This window comes from Lathyrus oleraceus, chromosome 4 (genome assembly GCF_024323335.1).
Source record: "Lathyrus oleraceus cultivar Zhongwan6 chromosome 4, CAAS_Psat_ZW6_1.0, whole genome shotgun sequence".
In the NCBI taxonomy this organism is placed as follows: Eukaryota; Viridiplantae; Streptophyta; class Magnoliopsida; order Fabales; family Fabaceae; genus Lathyrus; species Lathyrus oleraceus.
The window spans coordinates 369,815,069-369,823,285 of record NC_066582.1 but is presented as its reverse complement, the minus strand read 5'-3'; the positions used below and the strand labels follow the sequence as shown (position 1 = coordinate 369,823,285).

The 8,217-nt window shown below is 34.7% G+C and overlaps 1 pseudogene; it reads left to right on the top strand.

Moving 5' to 3' along the window:
- Positions 1-6,608: 6,608 nt before the first annotated feature.
- Positions 6,609-7,480, top strand: LOC127137483 (U11/U12 small nuclear ribonucleoprotein 31 kDa protein-like; annotated as a pseudogene).
- The last annotated feature ends 737 nt before the right edge of the window (positions 7,481-8,217 follow it).

Genomic DNA, 8,217 nt, shown 5'->3' with positions numbered 1-8,217 from the left:
GAATAATTGACGTACGCCATATTGCTCGGATTTTCGTCATTCAATTAAAACCCTAATAATCATACAATTTCAAATCAATTTTTCAAATCAAACATAGGTTCTAAATTCAAATTATTTCTAAACTTCAACCATCATATTCAAATCATTTTCCAAATCAACTACAACTTCTAAAACATTTAATTCTAAATTTATGATAATAAAGAGGATAGGAGGCGTACGCTTCACTATCTTTCGATTATTCGAATAATTGGCGTACGCCACATTGCTCGAGTTTTTGTCATCAAACTTAAAACACAATCGAATAAACTCAAATCACCTCTTATATCAAACCCAATTTTACAAAATAAACTATACAACTTCAATAGAGTATGGGAGGCGTACGCCTCACCACTCCTTGATTATTTGAATAATTGGCGTACGCCACCTTGCTCAAATCATCGACAAATCCAAACCTACCAACCCAAAATTCAAGCTATCTTCATAAATCGAATACAATATCTAAACATATCTTTTTACAATTTAAACCTCGGGTGATAAAAGATGGGAGGCGTTGTCGTACCCCAATTTTGTCCGGGCATATTTAAATTTTCAAAGAATTAATTTCATTTTCGTTTTGCATCATACGCATAACATGACACACATTTGCATCATGAATAAATGCCGGAAATATCAATCAGAATGAATTTATTTGAGAATAAAAAAATCGGTTGAATTGTCAATATTCGAAGAAAGACTGTGATTTATTTAATTTTCCGAATAATTTGTACTCAATTTTTAATTGGTAATTTTCTTTTTTTAGATATTTAAATTAAAATAATTAAGTTAGTGTTTTAAAAAATATTAGTTATTTAATTAAGAATTAGTTAGTTTTTTAATATTGATTAGTTTTAAATATTAGTTAGTTTTTTAGCTATTTTAATTAGGTATTAGTTAATTTAAATAATTAGTTTTTTTATATTAGTTAGATTTTTTCTAAAATAGTAGTTAATTTTAGTTTTTAAATATTAATTAGTTTTTATATGTTAGTTAGATTTTTCTAAAAATATTAGTTAATTTTTGTTTATAAATATCAGTTAATTTTCTTTTTTTTATATATTAGATAGATTTTTTAGGATAATTATATGTATATATCTACATTGGTTTCTCTCTTCCATAAAAAACAAAATTCAAAAAATACTCACTCTGATTCCCTGCTCCACTACTAATTCCACTCCTAACAAACTCCCTCATTCACTATTCAGTCCATCTTCTCTCTCTTTGCTCCCTCAGAAAAACGACAAAAAAAGAAAATGCAAAAAGGCCCTCACACTCACCTCTCTGTACTCACTATTCACGCTGTAAAACTCTCACCCTTCGCTCTTCTCATTCCTCACCACTCAAAACATTACTGACATTTCTCTCTCATTTTCTCCTACTACAAAACTCACTCCCTAAATCTCTCTCACACACAATCCCTCAAAACCCTTTCATCATTCTCTCTTCTCTCTTTCCCCTACTCCATCACCGCTCAACTAAACTCTCTTCCCTGTCACCGTGCGAAACCCCGTTCAACCAAACCCTTCGCCGACAACCTTCAATCGCCCCCATCTCCATCGCTATCCATCACCGAAACCCCCCCCGCAAAACTCACCTCCTCACCGTCACCTACGCAAACCCTCATCTCGCCGTCACCCTCCATCAGCATCCACCGTGAAACCCACCTTCAACCCATTCACAAACCCTAAATCGAACCCCCCGCCTTCCGCTTCTTCATCTTCACGACATCGCTCACCACGCTTCCATAATCACAAAACCCTTCACCGTTAACCTCCTGCAATACGCCGTCAAAACCAAATCGCGACCCATTCATCCTCCAACCGTCCATCCGCCATCACAAAACCAAAGAAAAATCCTTTACACCAACAAAATCCGACCACTGTGCGAATCGCTAACGTCAATACCGTCGGCCTCCTTCAAACCATCGCACGATCTGCCGTGTTGGAGTCCCACCTGCCAGCAAGGCCGACTCCATTAAAGCTTTCTCCAACAAGCTCAGAGCAGCGAACAGAAAGTTATAGCTTGGTCGATTTGGGTAATATTCCTGTTAAAGCATCAAATTTAGGTTTATGCTGTTTACATTTAATTTCGGACAAGGATACACTGTGAATGGTTATGTTTATGTTCTTTGCATTTACAGTCTTCGTATGTTAAAATTGATTGGCTCATGTATGTTTTGAGATAGAGTTTCTGGCTATGTCTGTTGTTTCTTACGGTGATGTCACGATTGAGTTTTGGTTTATGAATTGAGGACCTGTAAATAATGACTAACCTTGATTTGGTTTTGATTCTTAGCATGTGTTTCTCTATTAAGAGTGGTATATCAAAATGTGTTTATAGGTTATAACTTTAGGTTTGATTAGTCATTATAAGTGTGTTGTATTGTTGGATGTGCTGGTTTTACAGGAAAACTTTTGTTAAAGTTGAAGTTTATTTTGGGTGTGCTGGTTTTACAGGAAATCTTTTGTTAAAGTTGAAGTTTATTTGCCATTAGCGTGTTATCAATAGAAATGAAAATGAACATTGGCTGAAACATTGAACAAAGTTTGTTTCCCTATTTTGTACTAGCTAGATTTATGAGGTCTCCTTGGATATGACGCGTTTCTGTTCTAATAAAAAGTCATGATAGATAGGCAATAATTGTTTGGATTTCATTAGGATCATTGATTGAATTTAAAAATGTGGATTTGGTAATTCATACTGATATACCGCTCAAAATTGTAATATCAATTATACGACTTTACCGCGTTCCTATTTCACATACAACATTCCAATTCATTGTTGCTATGTTTGGACCGATTCTCAAGCACATTTGGTGACCCCGATTAAATTTTGCAAATCAATGTTAAATATCCATTTTTTTTCTCTTTTAGTTTAATTAATTAATTAAAATATTTAATTAGTTTAATTTTTATTAATTAATTGTAATTAACTTAATTATTTGATTTGATTAAATAATTTTGATAATTAATTTTAATTAATTTAATTAATCAATTTAAACAAATTTTAATAAATTAATTTTGTTAAAAAGAAATTGATTAATTTCTCCCACTTTCATAAATTTCACATTTCAAACAAAAAACTATTTCATTACTTCAATAAATCATTTTCAATGTCATTTCAATTTTATTCAATTTCACTTCAAAATCAATCTAAACCAATTTCAAAAAGTACAAATCATACAATTCTCGATTTAACATCGAGCCCATTTTTTAAAACACCCTGGTAAGTCGATTGCTCTTAGCATCGCCATCAACCTCACATAGCTTACTCTTGGGCTTTCTTACAATGAAACCTATTTGATTATTGATTAATCGAGTAGATGAAATAATACACTAAAAATCTTTCATTTCATTAATAAACACAAATTCAAATCATTTTCCAAACCAACTCAATTTCAAAGTAATTTTCTTTTAAACATAAACTTGGGATGAAAAGGAGATAGGAAGCGTACGCTTCATTATTTCTCAAGTACTCGAATAATTGGCGTACGCCATATTGCACGAGCTCTTGTCACCCGATCAAATCTTAAAACTCACAATTTCAAACCACTTTTTAAAATCAAAGTATAACACAAATTCAAATCAATCTTCAAACCATTTAACTTTTAAAGGATTTTATCTTAACATAAATTTGGGATGAAAAGGAGATAGTAAGCGTACGCTTCACTATTTCTCAAGCACTTGAACAATTGGCGTACGCCATATTGCGTGAGTTCTTGTCACCCGATTAAACTTCAAATCATAATATTTCAAAACATTACTACAAATTCTACAACCTTTTAATTCCTTATTTCAGATGAAAAGAGGATAGGAGGCGTACGCCTTACTATCTTTCGATTGTTCGACTAATTGGCGTATGCCATATTGCTCGAATCTTCGTCATCAAGTCAAACCACAATCGAATAAACTCAAATCATATCAAATCCAAACCTACCAGTTCAAAATACAAACTATTTTCGTAAATCAAATACAATATCCAAACATATCTTTCTCAAATTAAATCTCGGATGATAAAAGATGAGAGGCGTACGCCTCGCCATCTCTCGATTATTTGAATAATTGGCGAACGCCATATTGCACAAATTATTGACTTCCGACTAAAACACGCTAAATAAACTTGGATAAAGGAATAAGTGGCGTACGCCTCGTTATTCCTTGAATAAGCAAGTAGGAGGCGTACGCCTCACTACCGTGCATATTCAACATCCACAAACATAACTTTCAAAATAATTCGAACGAAAAAGGGATAGAAGGCGCACGCCTTATTATTCCTCGAAAGAATTGAACGGTTGGTGTACACCATATTGCTCAATCTTTCGTCGTTCCTCAAATCATCAACAAATCAAACCTAACTTCTCGCCCTCGAGCGATCGAAACCAATCAAATCCAAACACGTCAATTCAACTCGTCACCCCCGCGTGACCAAAACCCTTTCAAAAAGAACACTGTCAATCCTTTCTAATGCACACAACAAACCAGTGCTAGAGCCTTCACCGAGGGTAGACAAGCCAGTGTTTAGCCGTTAGAACGCCGACCTACACAGTCGTTCATCAAAACAAAACACAACCAATATTCGTAGTGGCCCGAACTACGAATGCTCTGATTTTCCTTATGCACCATAAGGATACGTAGGCAGGAGATTGCTGTATCTTCGCGAGCACACTAATAAAAAACCTCCCATTTCCCCCATCCTGAGGTCTTCATCCACATCTATCATCAATTCTAATTACTCGAAGCAAGCAGATAAACAGTCAATTAACAATCAAATAGCAAAATCAGACTAAAAGGTTCCCGTTGAGTACAACGGACGTGAGAGGTGCTAATACCTTCCCCTTGCGTAATCGACTCCCGAACCCGAATATGGTTGTGACGACCATTATTCTTATTTCTAAAGGTTTTCTCGATATTTTCCTATTCCTTCATGGGAATAAATAAAGTTCGGTGGCGACTCTGTTTCGAACAACATTTTTTTTTCCGCGTCCTATCGCGAGGGATCGCATTATCATCTTTTTTTGAGGTGCGACAATTACATGCGACTCTATATGACTAATGCACAAATACAAGCTATTCAAAATCCTTTGATTCTTAGTAAAATTAGTGTCCCCACAACGACAATAAAGTGGATGAATTTTTCTGAAATGAGTCATCTTATATCAAATGTATATGACTGAGTTTTAGTTTAGTTTACAAGACATAGTTTTTCGTAAATCGTTTTCCCTCTGCTAAGTTGCCCTCCAAAAAATTTAAATGGCCGGGTTGTCTTGATTAGACAGATTGCTACTAAGATGCATTTTTTACAAGCTTATTTGAAACGAGGGTGTCCTCTACCACCAACATTCGTAGAATGGAGAGAACGTCTTAAGGAAGAAACATTTGAGTGAGAACTTTGCTTTTTTGGATAGGATGCATGAGTTCTAGAAATAAAATGATGTTGGAAAATAATACAATAGAAAAAAGTCTAATGCGAAAAGTTCAATAAATTTAAAAAGATGTCATCGATTTTGATGCATTTTAATCGTATGTACTTCTAATTTTGTTGATTCACTATGTTCATTTTTATTCTTATATCTTCATTTTAAGATGTCCAAACATAATCTAAGTGTATAAATAAAGCATTACTTTTGAAAACAAATTAATTGTTGAGTTTCTAGTAAGAGATGAGCCCTCTTCAATTCTGGACAAATTCTACATAAGAGTTTTTAAATGTTGTGAAACTGAAGTTATCAGACTAAGGTTTTGCTTAAATTGATGCAATGAGAAGATATGAAGTGATATGAGATGAAATAGAATAAGATTACATTGTTTGAGTTAATTAAAATCAGATCCAGTATAATAAAATTTTATTATTCTATTTTATTTCATTTCATCACTTTTCATTAGCATTGTTTCCCTTAGATATGAGGAATAAAAAATTACATCACTTTCTACTAGTATTGATCAGTTTCTACGAGTATTGTTCCCTTTAATATGAGCAGAATGAAAATTTTCATCACTTTCCATCATTATTGTTTCTCTTTTATATGAGCAGAATCAAAAACTTACTTTGTTTTTATCGCTAATTATTCAAATAATAAAGTAATAAAATTTCTATTTCACTCTATTCTATTTTTGCTAAATTTCAATAACTCTATTTATCTTAAGATATTAAAATATAATCTAAAATAATATAATAAAATTGTATATCTAACGAACTAGAAATTTTTGTCTTAAAAAATCTAGCATCATACTAACAAAAAATTATTAAAATTTATATATGCAGATGGGTGGCTGACCAATTAAATAAAAAAATATTAAAACATAATAATTTTTAGTTTTATGCTATCTTTACAAGTACTCTGGCGGTGAGCAAGTTGTCAATTTACATATGGATAGTACTGCTTATAAAAAAATAAGAATGGATAAAACCATATATAAAACCAATCCAAAATATCCGGATCCATGTCCAGATCCGCTTGGAGTTTCGCTTCACTTCTCTAGGGTTTCTCAAACGCATTATAGAATCTCTCCACTCTTAGATTTCCTCTATAGATTAAAGAAGCATCGGAGAACTAATTCCGTCGCCGGAAACCGAACGCCGTTGCTGGAAACAAAAAACCTGAACCAAAAAAAATTTCAAGCAAGAAGAAACACAAACGAAAACACAGCGACAGCGATGAAGACGACGACGTTTTCTACTACCGCTACTGCGCTTCGTCCTCAACCCCCAACACCACCACCGGAACCACATCCAGTAATCAACCCCAATCAAAACCGAACAACAAAGGATCATCAATAGGAGGAACAGGTGAACCCTTACCACCATCAAAATCGATGCTATACGTTTCTAATCTAGATTACTCCCTAACAAACTCCGATCTCCATACGCTCTTCTCTACTTTCGGCCGCATCGCGCGTGTAACCGTTCTCAAAGACCGTCACACGCGCCTAAGCCGCGGTGTCGCGTTTGTCCAATTCGTTTCTCGTAATGACGCCCAACGCGCCGTGGCGGAGATGAATAAGAAGATTCTCAATGGAAGGACTCTAACTGCTTCTATTGCTGCTGATAATGGACGTGCTCCGGAGTTTATTCGGAAGCGCGTGTACAATACTGAGACTGCTTTGTGTTATGAGTGTGGGGGCATGGTCATTTGTCGTATGAGTGTCCTAAGAATCAGTTGGGGCCGAGGCCGCGACCTCAGCCTAAGAAGCCGCGACGGGGATTTAGTGGTCTGAGGGATAGGGATGGGGAGGAGGAAGGTGATGAGGAGGAGGAGGAGGGTGGTCAGATTGCTGCGGAGCAGTTTGACGATAATTGGGCTTCTGTTGTTGATGATGATGTAGGTGAAAGGTTGCTGGGGAGAAACAGAAATGATGATGAGGGTTTGGACAACAACAAGACGAAGAAGAAAGGGAAGAAAGCTGGGTATTTCAGTGATGAGAGCGATCATGATGATGATGATTGAAGGTGTGTGTTTGGTATTCCGCATTACCGCATTATTCAACTAGTCCTGTGTGTCGTGTCTATATATGTGCCAGTGTTTCATAGATCTAAATGGCAATTTTTTGTTTTTATCAAGATATGGTGTAATTGATGAAATTGTTTATATGTTGTTGGCTTGGTTGGATGTGTTTATGGTTTTGATCACAAGCACATGTTAGTTATTAGTTATTGTGGTAGTAATTAGTGATAGTGGCGGTGAATTGGTGATGAGCATTTTTGTGTATTCCATATTTTCATAGTTAATGAATGATGACAGACGAGTCTCTTATTTATCGGCTTAATTTAGCATTCGGTTTACCTGTAAAACAGAAAGGAAAAGCCTGTTCGTTATGTTTTTTATTTTGGTTCAGTTAAAACATGTAATGTAATCAAATTGTAACACCCTGGTTTACTTTATGCACATCTTGTTATCATATAAGTAAGGTTTTTAATTACAGTTGTGGTGGTTATGTTATTTTGGTTCAGTTAAAACATGTAATGTAGTCTTGAAAAGCATAGGTTGTAGACTTGTAGTCACAATTACTGTCGCCGTTCTTGTGGAAAGCAGTTTAAAACCATGGGTAACAGTTCTTCTGATTACATTTACTCTTTGATGTCTACTGAGCATTTTTATGCAGATTGATGAGTATTTCTCAAGTTTCTCTTAGAATGCTTAAATTGCTTCATCCAGAGAAAATGTGGTATCCTTTTCATGTATAA